We start from the raw sequence: 22093 nt of genomic DNA on the forward strand, positions 1-22093 counted from the left end.
ATTTTTTGATCAGCGGGTTAGTGTGACATTTTTCTCCTTGTGAAGATGGCATAGATGCAAAGAAGACAGTCTGACCCAGGCAAGCACATATCACACTCTTTCTTGTGTCATGCCCGCTGATATCTCACTGACCAAAACAAATCACATAGTCAAGCCCCAAACTAAGGGCTAAGAATATATTATCCAACCTCCTCCCCCAGTTATGATGTCATGGCAAGGGTGTTGGATGTGAGAGAAGTGAAGTATTGTGGCCAATAAATCAGTGTACCAGGCACAGTTTTTCTTACTCCATATTACTAGCAAATTAGAAAAATTAACTTAGAAGGACACCATTTATGGCAGAAATTGACTGTCAAGTTGTTTTCTATACCTGAATGGAAACTTTCAGTTCTATGCTAAGTGACTAGACAATTGAGTATATCACTCACACCTGAGCTCAGTTCTTTTTTTTTTTTTTTTTTAAATTTAGAGGATAATAGTAAAGTGCTTCCTAACCCAGAGTTGAATGTATTTGGCTCTGGAAAGCATTTTATAATGTTTTTAGAAGCATTTTGAAGGCATTTTAAAAATATGCACAATAACATGTCATTTGTTATTTTTTCTGATGAATAAATACTTTTCTTTCTAGTCTAGCCTTCTTATCATATCTTAGCCTCAATATTATTATTTTTTCTACTCAGAGGTTATAAATTTTAGGCTATTCAAAACACGGAATTCATTACTGATATATGTACCCTGGTGTTAATGGCTGGTGGAGAACTGTTTGATTCTCTTATTGCCCAACCTGTGTGCACACCTTTTCTCTTAATGACCAGCAGGACCTAGCAGAAGAAAGCAGGATTGCACATTACTATTTTTTTTTAATTTTTTATTAGGCAGCCTTAAAATATTTATGCTTAGGGGCACAATATAATTGTATTCACTTTTTCACCATTTCCTTCAATGTTAAATCAAGATTAGGAGGCAAAATCAACTGTTGTCTATGACTAATGGAGTGTAGTAATTGGCATTAAGAAGCAAGCTTTTTAATTTGATTAGCTACACTGTTCATTGCTGCATTCGTAGATGCTACTCTGTTAGTAGCAATCACGACAAATTTTATCTTTTTCTATTTTATTTTAATACGAAAAGTAATCATTAACCAATGTAAAAAGTATTTCGTCTACTGTATCATGGGTTTTCAGCAACAGAAAAAAAACCCCACAGTTTTCTCATAAATGCCTACTGCATATGTGAAGAAATGGTTTAAGCTTTGCTTATGAATGGCTTTATCCAGCTCTAAAGTGAAATATCTTCTAGCATGCATGTGGGGTGTACTTTCCATTAAGTGTTATTCCATATTGCCATTCAGCAATGGAATTTTGCCAGTGATAAATTGTGTTTTCTTTCTGACCAGATTCATCATGTAATTGGTATCATATAGTACTTGTACTGCTGTGTCTGGTTCCTTTTGCTTAGCATAATGTCCACCAGATTATTCTAAGTTGCCACAAATGGCAGGATTTTCTTCCTTTTTATAATATCCCATTATATGAACATACAACATTTTCTTTATCCCTTCATTTGTTGGTGGGAATTTAGGTTGCTTCCATATCTTGGCTATTGTGAGTAGTGCTGCAGTGAACACGGGAGTGTGGATATCTCTTTGAGATCCTGATTTCAATTCCTTTGAAAATATACCCAGAAGTAGGATTGCTGGATCATATATTTCTATTTTGAATTTTTTGAGGAACTTTTATAGTATTTTTCCATAGAAACAATTTATACCTCCACTAACAGTGTAAAAACATTCTTTGTATCCTCTCTGACTCTTGCCAGCATTTATATATATATAAGTTTATATAATTACATATATAATTATATGTATAAGTTTATATAATTACATATATAATTATATGTATAAGTTATATAATTACATATATAATTATATGTATAAGTTATATAATTACATATATAATTATATGTATAAGTTATATAATTACATATATAATTATATGTATAAGTTATATAATTACATATATAATTATATGTATAAGTTATATAATTACATATATAATTATATGTATAAGTTATATAATTACATATATAATTATATGTATAAGTTATATAATTACATATATAATTATATGTATAAGTTATATAATTACATATATAATTATATGTATAAGTTATATAATTACATATATAATTATATGTATAAGTTATATAATTACATATATAATTATATGTATAAGTTATATAATTACATATATAATTATATGTATAAGTTATATAATTATATGTATAAGTTTATATATGTTTATATAATATATATAATTATATATAAGTTTATATGATTATATATAATTATATATAAAAGTTTATGTGATTATATATATAATTATATGTAAAAGTTTATGTGATTATATATATAAGTATATGTAAAAGTTTATGTGATTATATATATAATTATATGTAAAAGTTTATGTGATTATATATATAATTATATGTAAAAGTTTATGTGATTATATATATAATTATATGTAAAAGTTTATGTGATTATATATATAATTATATGTAAAAGTTTATGTGATTATATATATAATTATATGTAAAAGTTTATGTGATTATATATATGATTATATGTAAAAGTTTATGTGATTATATATATGATTATATGTAAAAGTTTATGTGATTATATATGATTATATGTAAAAGTTTATGTGATTATATATAATTATATGTAAAAGTTTATGTAATCATATATATAATTATATGTAAAAGTTTATGTATGTAATTATATATATGTTTACGTATCTGTTTATATATAAATATGTATGTTTACGTATCTGTTTATATATAAATATATATAAGTTTATATAATTTATATATTATATATATATGGTTTTTTTTGAAAATAGCTACCCTACCAGGTGTGAAGTAGTATCTCATTGTGGCTTCTATTTGCATTTCTCCAATGATTAGTGATATTAAGCAGTTTTTCATTACCTATTGGCCCCGTTACCTATTGGCCGTAGACTAAATGTCTATTTAAGTTCTTAGTCTATTTTTAAAATTGGGTTTTCTGGCTAGATGTGGGGGCTCATGCCTGTAACCCCGCCACTTTGGGAGGCCAAGGCAGGTGGATCACTTGAGGTCAGGAGTTCGAGGCCAGCCTGGCCATCATGGTGAAAGCCCATCTCTACTAAAAATAAAAAAATTGGCCAAATGTGGTGGCACATGCCTGTAGTCTCAGCTACTCAGGAAGCTGAGGCAGGAGAATTGTTTGAACCCAGGAGTTGGAGGTTGCAGTGAGCTGAGACTGTGGCATTGCATTCCAGCCTGGGTAACAGAGTGAGACTCTGTCTCAAAAAAATAAAAATAAAATAAAAAATTGGGTTTTCTGTTTTTTTGCTATTGAGTTGTTTGAGCTTCTTATATATTTTTAGTATTAACTCTTTGTCAGATATAAGGTTTGCAAATATTTTCTCTAATTCCATAGGTTGCCTTTTCTTGAATTTTTTGTCAGTTTGTACATCTCCATCTCTTTAGGGTTAGTCCCTGGTACTTTAGTTTGTCCCTTTGATAATGTCATGTTTCCCTGAATATTCTTTATCTTTGCTATATGTCTTGGTGTCTGTGTATCTGAAGAAACAGGTATTTATTCCAGTCTTCACAGACTGGCTTTGTCTGGGGAAGTTCAACAGTTAGCCTGGCCAGGGATTCTGGGCAGACTGTCTCTTGTGGACCATGGGCAGGCTTGCTGCTGGAGCCCTTGGGCTAGCTGGTCAACTGTTTGTGTCAGCAGGTGAGTGGGCTCAAAGCATGGGACTCCTGGGGCTGAGCTGGCAATGGAGCAAGCCTTAAGTCTGGGTCTGCTGGAGCCAAGCTGATGATGAGGTGGGCTTGAAGCTTGTGGCCGTTAGGCCTAAGATGGCAGTGGGGTAGACCCAAAACCTGCTTCTGCTGAGACAGCCATGGAGCTGAGGCAGGCCAAGCAGTGATGTGGCCTGGAGATTGAGTCCGCCACACAGGCCTGAAACCTGGGCTGTAGGGTCTGGCCTGGCGTGAGGGAAGATTTGGAGGCTGAGTCTACAGGTATCAGCCTGGAGTCTGGGACTGTGAAAGCTTTCCTTATGCTGGGTTTTTCTGTAGCAGGCCTAGATTTGGGGTCTAAGGCAAACTCCTCTGCTCACTTCCCTGTTTTTTCCCTGAGTGGAGGTTTTTTCCTCTACATGCTCTGCTGTCTGGGATTGAGGGAGAGGTGACATTGGTAATGTAAAGCTGTCTTTCCTACCCTCTTCAATGCATCTTTTCTCATTTCTATGCTATACCCAGTACTGTGATCTCTTACCTGGTTTGCTTAGCTATTGTAAAAGATTTTCATGCATGGATAGGTGTTTAAATTGATGTTTTGGCAGAGGAATGATCATTAAGAAGTCCTATTGTACCATCTTGCTCTGCCCCTTTCATGTTGACTTTTCATATTATTGATTAGTTCCTTTGCTGTACAGAAGCTTTTTAGTTTGATGTAATACCACTTGTCTATTTTTTTTTTCATTCCTTGTGCTTTTGGTGTCATGTCTAAGAAATCATTGCCAGAGCCAATGTCAAGAAGGTTTTTCTCTGTTTTCTGCCTCCCTCCCTCCCTGCCTCTTTTCTCTCTTTTCTTTTCCCTTCCCTTCCCTTCCCCTCCCCTTTCCCTTTCCCTTTCCCTTCCCTTCCCCTTTCCCTTTCCCTTTCCCTTCCCTTTCCCTTCCCTTTGCCTTTCCCTTCCCTTTTCCCTTCCCTTTTTCCTTTCCTCTTCCCTTTTTCTCTTCCTCTTCCCTTTTTCTCTTCCTCTTCCCTTTTTCTCTTCCTCTTCCCTTTTTCTCTTCCTCTTCCCTTTTTCTCTTCCTCTTCCCTTTTTCTCTTCCTCTTCCCTTTTTCTCTTCCTCTTCCCTTTTTCTCTTCCTCTTCCCTTTTTCTCTTCCTCTTCCCTTTTTCTCTTCCTCTTCCCTTTTTCTCTTCCTCTTCCCTTTTTCTCTTCCTCTTCCCTTTTTCTCTTCCCTTCTTCCCTTCCCTTCCCTCTTCTCCTCTCCTCTCCTCTCCTTTCGTCTCCTTTCCTTTCCTTCTTTTTCTTTCCTTCCTTATTCCTTCTTTGAGATGGGGTCTTGTTATGTTGCCCAGACTACTCTTGACCTCTTGAACACCAGTGAACTTCCTGCCTCACCCTCCTAAGTAGCTTGGATTACAGGCACATACCATTGCATCCTATGTTTTATTTGAAAAGTTTTGTAATTTCAGGATTTATGTTTAAGTCTTTAATCAGTTTTGAGTTGATTTTGTATATGGTGCAAAATAAGAGACCAATTTTATTCTTTTGCATGTATATATCTAATTTACCCAACCTCATTTATTAAAGAGACTTTTTTTTTCTCATTGTGTATTCTTGGCACTCTTTTTGAAGATCAGTTCACTGTACATGTGTGAATTTATTTTTGGGCTCTCTGTTGTGTTCCATTGGTCAACCTGTCTGTTTTTAATGACAGTACCATGCTGTTTTGATTATTATAGCTGTGTAGTAGACTTTAAGACCAAGGAGTGTGATGCTTCCAATTATATGCTGGTTCAAAATTGCTTTGGCTGGCTAGGATCTTTTCTGGTTTTACATGAATTTTAGCATTATTTTTCTTATTATGTAAAAATTCTATTGGGATTTTAATAGGAATGCATTGAATCTGTAGATAACAGAATCTACAGGGTAGTGGATAGTGTGGACATTTTAACAATATCAATTCTTTCAATGAACATAGGAATGTCCTTCAATTTATTTACATCTGCTTTAATTTCTTTTTTCAATGTTTTGTAGTTTTCAGTAGAGATTTTTTACTTCCTTGGTTGAGTTTGCTTCTAAGTATTTAAAAAATTTTGTAAATGGAATTGTTTTCTTAATTTCCTTTTTGGATAGTTCATTGTCAGTGTATAGAAATGCAACTGATTTTTGTATGTTGATTTTGTATCTTGCAACTTTGATGAAAATTCATGTTAGTTTTAACATTTTTTTTTTGTGGGGTCTTCTGGGTTTTCTACATATAAAACATGTCATCTGCAAACAGAGTTAATTTTATTTCTTCCATTTGATTTACATGCCTTTTATTTCTTTTCCTACCCAATTGGTCTGGCTAAAATTTTTAGGGCTATGTTGAATAGAAATGGCAATAGTGGGCATCCTTGCCTTGTTCCAGATTTTAGAAGAAAAGTTTTCAGTTTTTCACCATTGAGTATGACGTAGCTGGGGCTTTCATATATAGTCTTTATTCTGTTGAGGTATGTTCCTTTTTTAAAAATTTTTTTGAGGCAGGGTCTTGCTGTCACCCAGGCTGGAGCACAGTGGTGTGATCATAGCTCACTACAACCTCAAACTCCTAGGCTCAAGTGATCTTCCTGCCTCAGCTTCCTGAGTATCTAGGACTATACCATGCCCAGCTTATTTTATTTTATTTTGTTTTTTTGTGGAGATGGAATCTTGCTATGTTATGCAGGTTGGTCTCAAACTCCTGGTCTCAAGTCATTTTCCTGCCTTGGTCTCCCAAAGTGCTGGGATTACAGGCATGAGCCACCACACTCAGCTATAAGTTTTTATACCAAATATATTAAGTGTTTTTTATGATAAAATGGTATAAAATTTTGCCAAATGCTTTTTCTGCATCTATTGTAATGATTGTGCCATTTTTTCCCTTCATTTTGGTAATGTCATTTATCACATTAATTGATTTCAATGTGTTGAACATGCATCCCAAGGATAAATCTTATTTGATCATGGTGTATAATTATTTTAATATGCTGTCAAGTGTGGTTTGCTAATATTTTTTGAGGAATTTTCCAGTCATGTTCAGCAAAGATACTGGCCTGTAGTTTTCTTTGTTTGTGGTGTCTTTGTCTGGCTTTGGTGCTGGCCTCATAGACCGAGTTTGGAAGTACTCTTTCTTCTCCATTTTTCAAACAGTTTAAGAAGGATATAATTGATTCTTCTTTAGATGTTTAGTAGGATTCACCAGTGAAACTTTCTTGTCCTAGGCTTCTTTCTTGGGAAATTTTTGAATACTGATCTTTTTTGTTATATTTTATTTTTCCTTATTTTTTTATTGGTCTGCTCAGGCTTTCTATTTCTTATTTATTCATTCTTGGTAGGTTGTTTCTAGAGATTTGTTTCTTCTTGGTTGATAAGGTTGTTGGTGTATAATTGATTATAACAATCCCTTACTATCTTTTTATTTTGGTAGCATTGATTATGGACTTACTTATTTGAGTCTTCTTCCTTTTTCTTAGTCTAGCTAAGGCTTTATTTATTGTATTTGTCTTTTCAAAAGACAAACAGTTACTCTGTTCCTTGTGTTGTTTTTCCATTCTCTATTTCATTTATTTCTGCTTTACTTTTTATTATATTCTTCCTTATGTTACCCTTGGGCATAGTTTCTTCTTATTTTTCTCATTCCTTGAGGTGTAATGTTAGGGTGTTTATTTGAGATTTCTTCTTTTTTAATGCAGGCATTTATTCTTATAAATTTCCCTCTCAGTACTGCTTTTGCTAGATCCCATTAGTTTTATTATGTTACATTTCATTTTTATGTGTCTTGAAATATTTTCTAATTTCTCTTTTCATATATTCTTTGATCCAGTTGTTTTTGTGAATTTTTCTGTTTTCCTTTTGTTATTGGTTTCTAGTTTTATTCCATTGTGTTCAGAAAAGTTATTTGGATAAATTCAATCTTAAGTATGTAAGATAGGTTTACCACCTAGCATGTGATCTGTCCTGGTGAATGTTCCATGTGTGCTTGAGAAGAATGTGTATCTTGTTGCTGTTGGTGGAATGTTCTTTTTATGTCTGTTATGTCCATTTGGTCTATAGTGTTATTCAAGTTTGCTGTTTCCTTTGTCAATTGAACAATGACAAGGTTCAGAAATTTCAAAAGGAGAGCTTTATTTCTCATAAAGGGCTACAGCCTGCAGGGTGGCCATTCTTACAGGCTAGGAAGCATAGCCTCTAGTCAGAAGCCAGAAACAGATACTTCAAAGGTAGAAAGAATAAGACAGGGCTTTATGCTGAATGTGGTAGCCAAATATACATATTTAATAAGCTATAGGAGGAGTCATGAGTATTTATGAAAGGAGAAATGTGCATGTACAGTTGAGCTTCAGGCCCCTCCATGGGACCCATGTTCAAAAAATAGCAGTGTTAGCACGATCCAAGCATGAAAATTTTGGCCCTCTGATGCCAAAAGGTAAAGCAGAAGACATGAAAACCCTCACTGTGCAATGTGCATAGAGTGGCCAGAATCACTCTGTGGTCAGTGGTCTTTTAGCAGAAACAAGTGCTGGTTAAAACTGCAAAAGGGAGGAGCAGCATAAGGCAACCCTTGATACCAGGGGTAGAGTGAGTTCTTTCAAAAAACAGGTTTCTGTTTGGCCCTTAGGAAAGAGAGCCTAATGGTGTCCAGTGAGGGAGATGGTAGAATGAGGCATGTCCCATCTCCTATTCTGTCATGGTAAGACTGCAGTTTTCATGATTTATATTAGGGCCCCTTGGTTAAGTGGGGGTCCATTCAGTTGGTTGGAGGGCTTAGGATTTTATTTTTATTTCTCATCTTGATATTTTTGTCTGGGTTATCTATCCATTATTGTAAATGGGTGCTGCAGTCTCCTATTATTGTATTATCTATTTCCTTTAGATCTCCCAATGTTTGCTTTATATTTTAGGTGCTCTAATATTGGGTCCATATATATTGTAATTGTTATAGCTTCCTGTTGAATTGACACTTTTATCTTTATGTAATGACCTTCATTTCTCTTGCAGCAGTTTTTGATCTAAAGTCTATTTTGTCTCATGTAAATATAGCCTCCCTTGCTCTCTTTGGTTTCCATTTACATGGAATATCATTTTCAATTTCTTTATTTTCAGCCTATTTGTGCTCTTAAATTTAAATGTTTTGTAGACATAATATAGTTCAATATATATGTTTAAATCCATTCAGCTACTCTATATATTTTGATTAGAGAACTTAATCCATTACATTTCAAATAATTATTGATAGGTAAGGATTTACTATTGCCATTTTGCTAATCGTTTTCTGTTTCTTAGTTCTTTTGTTCTTTTTCTCTTTTGCTGTTTTTATGTTTTGATTTTTTTTGTAGTGATATACTTTGATTATTTTGTTTGTATTTGCTATAGGTTTTTTTCTTTTTGATTACCATGATGTTAGCATAACATTTCTTGTAGTTCTAATAGCCTATTTGAGCTGATAGCCTCAATTGCATAAAGAAAACCCTCTATACTTTTACTTCCTTCTCAACACTATGTTATTGATATCAGAACTTGCTTCTTTTACACTATGTATCTATTAACCAATTTTTGTAGTTATAGTTATCCTTTATAGTTTTATCTTTTAGCCTTTGTACTAGGGCTAAAAATGTTTTATGTGCCACCCTACAGTATTACATTATTCTTCATTTGTCCATATATTTATCTTTACCAGTGAAATTTATGCTTTGATATGCTTGCATGTTGCTGTTTAGCATCCTGTCATTTCAACTTGAAGAACTCCCCTTGACACTTCTTATAAGACTGGTCTAGAGATGAGGAACTCCCTGTTTTTATTTTGTTGGTCTGTGATATAATTTGGCTCTATGTCCCTACCCAAATCTCATGTTGAATGATAATCCCCACGTGTTGAAGGAGGGGCCTGGTGGGAGGTGACTGAATCACGGGGGTAGATTTCCCCCTTGCAGTTCTCATGATAGAGTTCTCACAAGATCTGGTTGTTTGAAAGTGTGCAGCACATTCCCCTTCTCTCTCTCTTTCTCTCTCTCTCTCTCTCTCTCCTGCTTTGGCCATATGAACAATGTGCCTGCTTCTCATTTGCCTTGCACCACGATTGTAAGCTTCCTGAGGACTCCCCAGCCATGCCTCCTTTACAGCCTGTGGAACTGTGAGTCAGATGAACCTTTTTTATTCATAAATTACCCAGTCACAGGTAGTTCTTTATAGCAGTGTGAGAAGGGACTAATATAGAAAATTGGTACCAGAGAGTGGGGCATTGCTCTAAAGATACCTGAAAATGTGGAAATGACTTTGGAACTGGGTAATGAGCAGAGGCTGGAATAGTTTGGAGAGCTCAGAAGAAGAAAGAAAGATGAAAGAAAGTTTGGAGCTTCCTAAAGACATGCTAAATTATTGTGAACAAAATGCTGATAGTGATATGGAAAATGAAGTCCAGACTAGAGTAGTCTCAGATGGAGATGAGGAACTTAATGGGAACTGGAGTAAATGTCACTCTTGCTATGCTTTAGCAAAGAGACTGGTGGCATTGTGCCCCCTCCCTAGAGATCTGTAGAACTTTGAACTTGAGAGAGATGATTTAGGGTACCTGGTGGAGGAAATTTTCAAAGCAGCAAAGCATTCAAAAGGTGGCCTAGCTGCTTCTAATACTGTAAGCTCATATGCATTTGCAAAAAGATGGTCTGAAATTGGAACTTTTATTAAAAGGGAAGCAGAGCATAAAAGTCTCCAAAATTTGTAGCTTGACCATGTGGTAGAAAAGCAAACACATTTTCTGGGAAGGAATTCAAGCTGGGTGTAAAATTTGCACAAGTAAAGTGGAGTCAAATGTCAATAGCCAAGACAATGAGGAAATGCCTCCAAGACATTTCAGAGACCTTCCAGGCAGCTTCTCCCATCACAGGCCTGGAGGTCTAGGAAGGAAAAATGGTTTTGTAGGCCAAGCTGAGGGCCCCACTGCTCTGCACAGCCTCAGGACATGGTGCCCTGTATCCCAGCTGCTCTAGCTCCAGCTGTGGCTAAAAGGGGCCAAGGTACAGCTTAGGCCATTGCTTCAGAGGTTGCAATCCCCAAGCCTTGGCAGCTGCCACATGGTGTTGGGCCTGTGAGTGCACAGAAGGCAAGAGCTGAGGTTTGGGAGTCTGCCTAGATTTCAGTGGATATATGGAAACACCAAGATGTGCAGGCAGATGTCTCCTGTGGGGGTGGAGCTTTTATGGAGAACCTCTACTAGGGCAGTTGAGAGGGGAAATATGGCTTTGGAGCCCCAACACAGAGTCCCCACTGAGGCGCTGCCTAGTAGAGCTGTGAGAAGAGGTCCACCATCCTCCACACCCTAGAATGATAGATCCACCAACAGCTGGCAGTGTGCATCTGGAAGCCACAGGTACTCAACACCAGTCCATGAAAGCAGCCACAAAAGCTGTACCCTGCAGAGCCATAGGGGTGGAGCTGCCCAAGGCCTTGGGAGTCCACCTCTTGTATTGGTGTGGCCTGGATGTGAGACATGGAGCCAAAGGAGATCATTTTAGAGCTTTACAATTTAATGACTGCCCTGCTGGGTTTCAGACTTTCATGGGGCCTGTAGCCCCTTTGTTTTGGCCAATTTCTTCCTTTTGAAATGGGAGCATTTACTCAATGCTTATGCCTCCATTATATCTTGGAAGTAACTAACTTGTTTTTGATTTTCCAGGCTCATAGATAGAAGTGACTTGCCTTGTCTCAGATGAGACTGGACTTTGACTTTTGAGTTGATGCTGAAATGAGTTAAGATCTGGGGGACTGTTAAGAAGGCATGATTTTGTTTTGAAATGTGAGATGCACATGAGATTTGGGAGGGGCCAGGAGTGGAATCATATGGTTTGGCTCTGTGTCCTCACCCAAATCTCATGTCAAATTGTAATTCCCATGTGTGGGAGGTGATTGAATCATGAGGGTGAACTTCCGCTTTACTGTTCTCATGACAGAGTTCTCATGAGATCCGGTTGTTTGGAAGTGTGTAGCGCTTTTCCCTTTGCTCTGTCTCTTTCTCCTCCTCTGGCCCTGTGAAGACCATGCCTGCTTCCCCTTCACGTTCCATCGTGAATGTAAGTTTCCTGAGGCTTTCCCAGCCATGCCTTCTGTATAGCCTGTGGAAATGTAAGTCGATTAAACCTCTTTTATTCATAAATTACCCAGTAGCTCTCTATAGCAGTGTGAGAATGAATAAATACAGTCTGTGGAAGCCTTTTTCCCTCCTGTATTTTTAAAAGACAATGTTGCCCTATATGACAAACCCATAGCTAATATCATGAAATCATGTGAGACTTTATTTGGTAAAGTCAAAATCTATTTACATTTGTTGGTAGTAAACTTTAAAAGAAATTCAGCTTCAATATGTGGATCCATGCTTCTTATAGTTAATAAGAAAGTAGGTAACCACAGTTTAAAAAGTCCACCTTGCAAATGAGGGTTTATAATAGCAGTTATATTTTCTTTAGTGCAAAGAACACAGGAAGGCATGTTGCAAGTGACCCTTAAATATTTATAGTTTTTATATGTATCCTTAGCCACATTTTATTTGTTTTTGGATAATTTAACTTGACAAACTAAAATGTTTGTGACTCTCCTTATTCAGTATTGCTTTTATTATCTATGTTTCAACATACATACCAATGAGATTTGACAGGATGCCCTTAAGCAGTCTATAGCTATCGTAATATGATATAATGCTTCAAATGAACATAAATGTATAGTTCAAAAATATGCATCTATAGCTCAAACTATGCATTTACCAACAGAGTTAAATACGATACTCTAAAGATATAAGAATGTATTGTTGGGTGTGTGTATAGGTGCTCTGTGAACTCATTCTCACCATTTCAATGTTATTTCCTACAAGTGTAGGAAAAGTAAGTGATAAATTAAAATTCTGTTAACACTTCTATTGGAAGTTTTGTATCTTTGGCTTTATATGCTTTATTTTGACTAAAGCCATAAATGACTCAGAGGAAAGGAAAAAAAAGTACTTTTGACAATGTATATATTTATATTTCAGTTCAGGGAATCAAACTCAGGCAACCAAGTTTACACACCAAAGCATAAATTCTTTCTTGAGCTAAAGTAGTATTATTTCATATTGTAAAGAATAAGTAAGCTAAAAAATAATTGGATTTTTATTTAATTTCAATGATAGCAAAGACCTCTTGTTTAGTACTATATTCCCAGAGCTTTAAAGGATGCCTGGCACACAATAGATACTCTAAAAATGAATGAATGAATGAATGAATGCAAAGTTGGCAGGTTAGAGAGGATTTTTGACTTTAAAAGTGTGCTTTTTCATCACCAAAACTCTCTTTAAAGTTACCTTATTTAAAAAAAAAAAACATGTTAAGAACTCCTGGGCTTTAACCTGTCACCTTGCAGAATAGTCTATTTTCAAGAAAATATAGCTCTTACGGCAGAGGACTGCGGCAAACTCAAGGGGCTAAGTAGCTTTCCTGATCCCTTAAATCTCTTCTCAGATTTAGGTTTTGTTAAATTAGTTATTAGCCAAGTACCAGTAGAAGAGTTATCAGGAAGATGAAATTCCACACTCAAGTACAGCATAAGAATAAATAGAAATAGAAATATGTAATCTGTAGATTTCTCGAGGGGTTTGAAAACTTGCCAGCTGGCTTGTTAAGGGGAACTCAGACAAAGCACTAAAAGCTCTGATTACTAAAGGATACTTTGTTTTAGGATGTTAATAAAAATGAAAGCAAATAAATTCTAAGGATGAATTTAGCAAAAAGTGTTGATTGAATGCATAGGCTTTTTAAAACCATGATAAAAGATTTCTACCTCCAGGTCTTTGATTCTGTAAAAATGCCTATGGAATATTCAATCTGTTGTAGACAGTTGATGGAATCGGGTAATCTATGTTATGGGGCAATTAATTGCCTTTTGGGCTCATCAAATTTGTTTATTTGATCAAGGTGGAAGCATCTACAGCAACGCTTAGAAGATAATTAAGATTTCAGCACCCAAATCAATAAGGAAAGATAAAGAAAAGGAGATTAGTTCTTTCAGAAGATAAGTTTGAGAGGTGACTAGATGTCAATCTTTAAGTATATGGAGAAATTATCAAGCAGACCAATTTTCCTCTTTCTTTCTGGCATGGCACAGAAGGAAGTGGGTTTGGTCAATCTTTCATCAAATATTTATTGAGTGCTTGTGTTTTGCACAGTATTGTGAAAGATACTGTAGCCAACACAGGGAAATATGGATCTCCTCAAGTGTGCAGTATGAAATGCAATTTTAAAAACTTGGTTATCTACTATGTATAAGTATATAAATATGTGTAGTTTCTCCATGGTTTATTTTTGGGGAGAGAATAGCAGCTACCTTAGTTCAGCATTTTGACAGGAACCAGAAAACCTTCTGCTCTTTACTAGACATATGGCAACCCAGAAAAAAAAAGCACATTTTTAGCCTCTTTTGCAGCTAGGTGTGGTTATATGCCTAAGTCCTGTTAATGAGATATGAGGCAAAATATGTAACCTGTAGAAAATTCCCTTAAAGGGAGGAAGTGTACCCTTTTCTCCCCTGTAGGCTGAGTTGTGGAGCTGGAATAAGTAGCACAAGGTGGGAGCTAAAAGAGGAGGGTGTGGAATAGAGAAATGTTTCTCCTCATTTAAGAAGTTCATATGCTTATAAATACTTCCATTTGTGTAAAATAGTTAATTAAAATATACAATGCCTATGATATGAATGATACTCTTTAGACTTGTGCAGTGCAGAACCTATACAATCACATTAATATTTGGTAAGCCTGATAATCATGGAGCCACCATAACTAGTCTGAAACTGCAAACACATTTTACAATTTTTTTCAAACTTTTAGTGTTTTTGTTACTCAAGGCCATACCTAATCCTACATGCTCTCCTTAACATGTAAGCTCTCCTGAAGCAGAGATATTCCCTTTCTGTGACATTCTCCAGTGCCTCGATAGAGCCAGCCATATAGAAGACACTAAAATATTTATTGACTGACTTCTGAAAAAGAGAAAGGAAGAAAACAAACAAAAAACAAACAAGAAAGATTGACAGTGTGGGCTGGAGAGGTAGGAATATTTTTTCCTTTGCTAAGAGTTTGTGGCTTTTTGAAATTTTACCATATGTAAAACTGTTTTCATTGGAATCATATGTAAAATAAAGTAAAAATTGGACCATTAATACTTACCATATTTTGTGATTAAGAAAATTGCTTAATTCTTTAGAGTAATGCTTTTACAATATAAAACTAATAAGTTTAAAATAACTTAGGCAAGCTGGGCATGTGGTGGCATGTGCCTGTAGTCCCAGCTACTTGGAGGCTGAGGCAGGAGGATTGCTTGAGCCCAGGAGTTTGAGGCCATAGTGCACTGTGATTGTGCCTGTGAGTGGTCACTGCACTCCAGCCTGGGCAATATAGTGAGACCCTACCTCTAAGAAAAACAAAATTAGAAAAATCTTTTGTAAGCCAAGGCCTAGCTACATATTTATATTGAGAAATCAGCCTATAACATTTTTTTTTCAACTTTTATTTTAAATTCAGAAGGTGCATGTATAGGTTTGTTACTTTGGTATCCCTCCCTTCCTCCCCCACTCCAGAAGTCCCCAGTTTCTGTTGTTGCCATCTTTATGCCCATGAGTACTTAATGTTTGGCTCCCACTAATAAGTAGGAACATGCATTAACCTGTAAAATTTAAATTGTGACCATTTCTGAAAGATTGACAAATAATTTTTTTTTGGTCAATCATTTAGCATTTGCTAAATTTCTCCTGTGAGGGCAACACTGTGGTAGACACTGTGTAAATCACAGGTAGAGTCTCCATGTGATTGCTGACCACACCCATTCTTTACAGGTTCTGAAGTAAAGGAGAAATATATGAAAGAGCTAAATAGAGAACAAAATGCTTGTTTCATTGATGTTAAAGCTGTATTAGAGAAGTCAGCCTTATGAACTTACTTGCCATGGAAAAGCTACAGTAGAGGACAGAAAGCACATGATATGGACACTGTTGATCCCCAGGTAGATTGTCAGAAAACATCTCCATCAGCCCCTCTCCTCCCCTGCACTGGGATAGGAGGTTTCATGGTTGTTTCTTTTTCCCCATCAATCTTAACCAACCCATCTGATTCTAATCTGCTGATAACACCCACCCTTGTTTTTCCAACAGTTTTGGATTTATTCTCAAATTTATTTGTCATTTCCCCCAAGTTTTGGGATGCACATGAGGCAAATATATGGGCCAGTCTTTCTTTACATCACTCTATTTCAGGTCACCAGGATTTTGTGTATATTTTTTTCCTATTTACTGTGCACTTATTTTAATTAAACTACCACAAATAAAAAATTCATTTGTTTCTGCAGTTCTAGATATATATTGTTCTTTATTTTAAAAAATATTTCTGGTGGGGCACAGCGGTTCGTGCCTATAATTCCAGCACTTTGGGAAGATGAAGTGGGTGGATTGCTTGAACCCAGGGGTTCATGACCAGCCTGGGCCACATGGTAAAACCACGTCTAGACCAAAAAAGGCACGTGTGTGGTGGTACGTGCCTGTAGTCCTAGCTACCAGCTACTCGGGAGGCTGAGGTGGGAGGATCTAAAGTCCAGGAGGTTGAGGTTGCAGTGAGTGGTGACCATGCCACTGCATTCCAGCCTCGGTGACAGAGGGAGACCCTGTATCAAAAAAAAAATTCTGTGAAGTTTATGCTAATTGGAGATAAGAAAAATGATGGTCAAAAGTGCTTGAAAGAAAACTTTGATATGAATGAGGGATTGTGTTTATCCATGTGCTTAAATAATAAATAAAAAATGATGGTCAAAGGTGCTTGAAAGAAAACTTTGATATGAATGAGAGATTGTGTTTATCCATGTGCTTAAATAATAAAGTAGCATTCTTGTCTGTGAAGTTAAAAGTTGGCACAGCTACTTCAAAATTCATACAGAGGAGCTCCATTTAATCCCTAGCTCAGCCTTAGTAGGATTTACACAAAGAGATTTTTAATGTTGATTTGAATCTTCTCAGTGATATAATCTCGGAGTAGTAAGTTAGAAACTGGATGGGGTGGCCTGTTAGACTGAGAACTAGAGGTCATAAGGCAGAGTGCATTTCTTCCTTTTTATTCTTATTATCCAAATGGTTAAGGGTCCCCAACACTACCTTAGATTCCAAAATTCACTAGAAGGACTAATAAGATTCAGCATAGAGCCCTAGCCATGGTAAGATTTATTAGAGTAAAATGATCCAAAGCAAAACCAGCAAAGGAAAAAGGTGCCTGGACAAAGTTCAGAGAAAACCAGGCTCAAGCTTCCAAGGGTCCTCCCCAAAGGAGTCTCACAAGATGTGCTTAATTCATTCAGCAATCTGTTGCGAGAATATACGTGAAATGTTGTCTACCCAAGAAGCTCATTAGAGACTCAGTTCCCAGGGCTTTTACTGGTGACTGGTCATCTAAATATCCTCTACTTACTACATACCCAAATTCTAGACTCCCAGAAGAAAAACAGGCATTCAGTAGACATCACATTGTTTGTATGAATATTTTAGGTACAGTATATCACCTTTATCTGTTAAAGAATGGCAGGAACACTCCAGAAATCCAATGGCCCACCTTGCAAATAGTCCTAAGGATAAATAGCTATCTCAGTTCAGGCCTATTATTGAAGTTGTCTACTACATACTGGATTTCTTCCTCCCTACTGTGTGAGTTATTATTAATATTTTGTCCAGTTTTAGTAATTCTTCTAACAACAAATACAGAAAAGCAGAAGAAATGAGTCCATTTGCATTTTCATGAGTAAAACTTTTAAAGATTTAACAGAGAATAATGTTGAAAATATACAAACATATACATTTACCGTAGGTTACATGTAGTCTTGCTACATCTTTTTCCACTGAACTCCTGCATATTTAATGAGAAAATTAAGTTTGCTTCATATCTTTTATATATTCTGTACTTTATTGAACTTATTAGTTGCTTTTATTCTTTTTTCTTAAACTTTCAATTTTGAGATAACTGTAGATGCAAATGTATTAGTAAGAAATATACCCTCCACCCATTTTTTTCCAGTGGTAACATATTGCGTAACTATACTACAATATCACAGCCAAGAAATTGACATTGGTACAGTCCACAGATTTATTCAGACTTCACCAGTTTTGCATATATTCATGTATATGTGCGTATGTCTTTGGTTTTCTCAAATTTTCTCACATCTGTAGATTCTCATAACTACCACCACAGTCAGAGTAGAGAACAGTTCTGTCACCATAAGGATTCCTTGTGTTGGCCTTTCTATCCACACTCTCCTTCCATCTCCACTCCACTCCCTAATCCCTCATAACCACTAATCTTTTCTCTAGGTCTATAATTTTATCATTGTAAGAATGTTGTATGAATGAAATCATACAGTATGTAACCTTTGGGACTGGGCTTTTTCATTCAGCATAATTCCCTTGAGATCCATCCAAGTTTCCTGCATCAATAGTTCATTCTTTTCTGTTGCTGAGTAGTATTCCGTAGTATGGATGTACCATGGTTTGTTTAACCATTCACCCATTGGCAGGCATTTGGGTAGTTTCCACTTTTTGGTTCTTACAAATAGAGCTGCTATAAATATTTACACATTTTGCCATGAAAATAAATTTTTAGTTTTCTCCGATAAGTGCCCCAGGGTGCAATTGCTGGGTTACATATAGTTGCATGTTTATTTTTATAAGAAGCGGCCAAATTATTATCTTATAAGAAAATCATAAGAGATAAAGTTTTTCTGCATCCTCACAATCATTTATTGTTGTTCCTGTTTTGCCATTCTGATAGACTGGTAATATCTCATTTTGGCTTTAATTTTAATTTCCCTAAAGTCTAATAATGTTGAACATATTTTCATGTGCTCTGTTGCTCTCTGTATATCGTCTTAGGTGAAATGTTTATTGCTCATTTTCTAATTAAATTTAAAAAATTGTTACATTTTGAGAGTTCTTTACATACCCTAGATATTGGTTATTTGTCAGATGTTTGTAAATATTTATTTCCAATCTCTAGCTTGTCTTTTCATCTTCTTAACATGATATTTCACAGGGAAAAATTTTAAATTTTGATGTCCAATTTATTTTATGAATAAATTTATAAATTTATTTAAAAATAAATTTAAAATTATTTAAAAAATTATTTTATGATTCATGAATCATTTATTTTATGAATCATATTTTCGTGTCAAGTCTAAGAGCTTTTCTTCTACCTACCCTTATGTCCTGATGATGTTTTCCTAGTTTTTTCTAAAAGTTTTATAGTTTTGTATGTTGTATATTTAAAGTGACTGCCTACAGCAGCAATTTTCAGCAAAAAAAACCTTAATGTTGCAAATGGTGAAACACTAGACGTGTTTTGCCACTGTATAATTGTCAAATTTGTGTGAATACATGTATTCTGTTGTAGAGTACAGATTGCTTGCCGCTAGTGGTGAGAAGTAGTAGACTGAGACAGAAATAAGCTTTAAATATTTATTAAATTGTCATTCCTTGAATTAAATTTTATCATGTGTCCATCTCAACTTATTTGTTTTATTTGACCTGAATAATTGAAACAATGAGAAACAAAACACAGGAAAAGTTATAGTAAATAATGTATTCCTTATTTATTTTTCTAGAAATATGAGATTAAAAATTTTTTTAGTGCAGAAAGTCCATTTTATCTTGTAGAATTACCTTTTAAAAGCATTTTGTGAGTGCTTATTCAGAGACATCTCAGGAAAAAATTACCATTTCAGATTTTAAATGAAAATATATAACAGTGTTTGGCCATTATAGTGGTTCCTCTCCAAGCCACACTTTATCTCCAATCTTGTTCATCCTTAACAAGATCAAGCACATCTTCAAACTCAATTCCATGTAATGTCTGATTCTGGATGTTTTTATTTTTACCAAATTCTGCTTGACACAGAAAACCATTAAATTAGGCTTTTAGCTTGCAAGGGCTTTTTTTTTCTATGCTTTCCACACACCAGAATACAGTTCACTTCCTGGCAGCTAAAAAGATTAGCTTTTTGAATCTTTCTCAGAAGGAAAGAAAATCCCCCCTTTTAATGCAAAAGTTAAAATTGCTGGAAAGGTTTTCTATGTCTGTGGATCTGGGGTCCAGAACAGTGGCATTAAAATAGATCACGCTGTTAAAAATGACTGAACTGCCCTCTAGGTGGCAGACTACCATTATTTTTTCCTTAGCTTTAGGCATGTACTTGCTTATCAACAAGTCACCAAGTAGCGCAGACGCCTGTTCCCAGTTCTAAGAATCATCCAATTTTTAAACACTTTTTAATTGATTTCTATCTCTTCTAAAGTTGTCTTGGACTTCTATTTTGTTTTGACTCACACTGATGTCATGTTTCACTGTTCAGACATTCTGTGTCGATTATTTGAAAACATACTACTGTTTCCACCCTAATAAATTTTATATACACTTACACACACTCTAAAATCATTCACTGTCATTTATACAGTGAATATGTCCAATAGCACTACTCATATAAATAAAACCCAAGGATGTAAATGTAAAACAAGTTTATTTCATACCATTTCTCAACTAAAGGATGCTATATAAACAAAATGTATAAGCTACATTTTTATGGCATATATAAAATTTTGCTTAAAGTTAGCATTTATGTGATGAAGATATTGATTTGAGAGTCAGAAACAATCACAGGTCATTTCTAGTATGTCTGATAATCTCCTGATGCATAAATTGTCTATCAAAAATTAAAATGAAATCTCTCTTTTAATTGTACTAAAAGGCATTTAATATTTGTTTTCTAGTCCTTTTAACAGTAAGTTTTGTTCCATAATTTTTGAAGAAAAATATTAATTTCAAATTATATTTTTTCTGTGTTACAGGATTTTGAGGTAAAATTTAAAATAAATTTATGAATTAGTATGCCATTTTGAAATAAAATTTTAGGGGTTGGAGAATCTCAGGTTAGCTTATTTTTAGTGACTGTAACAAAGTCAGAATACATTAGAACCAGTAATATTTTCATTGTGTCAGCAGAAAAATTTTGGAAATACTACTCTTTCTAGATTTAGAGTATACAAACCCAGAAGTAATGTAATTCTCATATATCTAATAAACACATTTCAATGAAAAAGAGCCACCTTCTGAGGTTATATGGAACATCAGTCACAGAAACTGGATGGAGAGACAAGTTTTCATAGCTGCTTGATGCTTTTAGTCATGGGGCCACAAAGAGATTAATCTTGAGAATGACGACAAAATATGATAGGAATTTCTTACCCTCAGATGCTCTTTATTATTTTTTCAAACCCTGAAATTCCTATGTGTTCTCTGTATTTCTGACAAAAACTCATGAGTGCTGATTGGCTCTGATGTTCCCTGGAAGAAATAATTTAATTGCATATCACATCTAACAGTCTCCCAATTTTCTTTTCTTTTTTTTTTTTTTTAAATTATGTGTTGGAGAAAATCTTTGCTAACCACGTATCTGACCAAAAATATAAATATCTGTAATATCTTATAGCTAGAATACATAAATAACTGAAAGCTCAACAATAATACAAATGACCCAATCAGAAAATGAGTAGCAGACACTTCACTGAAGAGGGTATGCAGATGGCACATAATCTCATGCAAAAATATTCAACACCATTAAACATTAGGGAAATAAAAATTACAGCCATAATGAAATATAACTATGCCCATGTCAGAATGGCTAAAAGACAGTGATAGCCCCAGATGCTGATGAGGATTCTGAGAAACGGGATCACTCATATTTTGATGGTAGAAATGTAAAATGGTACAGTCGCTATGGAAAATAGTTTGGCAGTTTCTTATAAAAATCAGCCTGTGTTAAAGGAAAAACTTTAGATAAATTCAGTTTAGCAAATAATCACATAAACTCCGAGCAAAGAACAATTCATGAATTGGGTGGCACCTTGAGCCAGTAGAGATTTGGAGAACTCCATCCAACAATGTGGGCAGACATTATTTATAGACAGAAAGAGGAATGTAACATATAGAAACAGCTTGGTTGTTTACAGCTCAGCATTTGCCTTATGTTAACATGGTCTGATCAGTTGGCAGCCTGTGATTGGCTGCAGCTTGGCTGCTGGTGATTGGCTATGACTCTCGTTACAGTAGATTCTGATTACAGAAATATATTCTCGAGTTAGGTTTCAGTTTGTTTACATACTAAATTTGCTTGCGGTTCCCTTAGTATGGCAGCAGATTTAGGCCAAATTTAATTTAGTTTAACACATGCGATTACCATGTGA

This window comes from Pongo pygmaeus, chromosome 3, assembly GCF_028885625.2.
Source record: "Pongo pygmaeus isolate AG05252 chromosome 3, NHGRI_mPonPyg2-v2.0_pri, whole genome shotgun sequence".
NCBI lineage: Eukaryota > Metazoa > Chordata > Mammalia > Primates > Hominidae > Pongo > Pongo pygmaeus.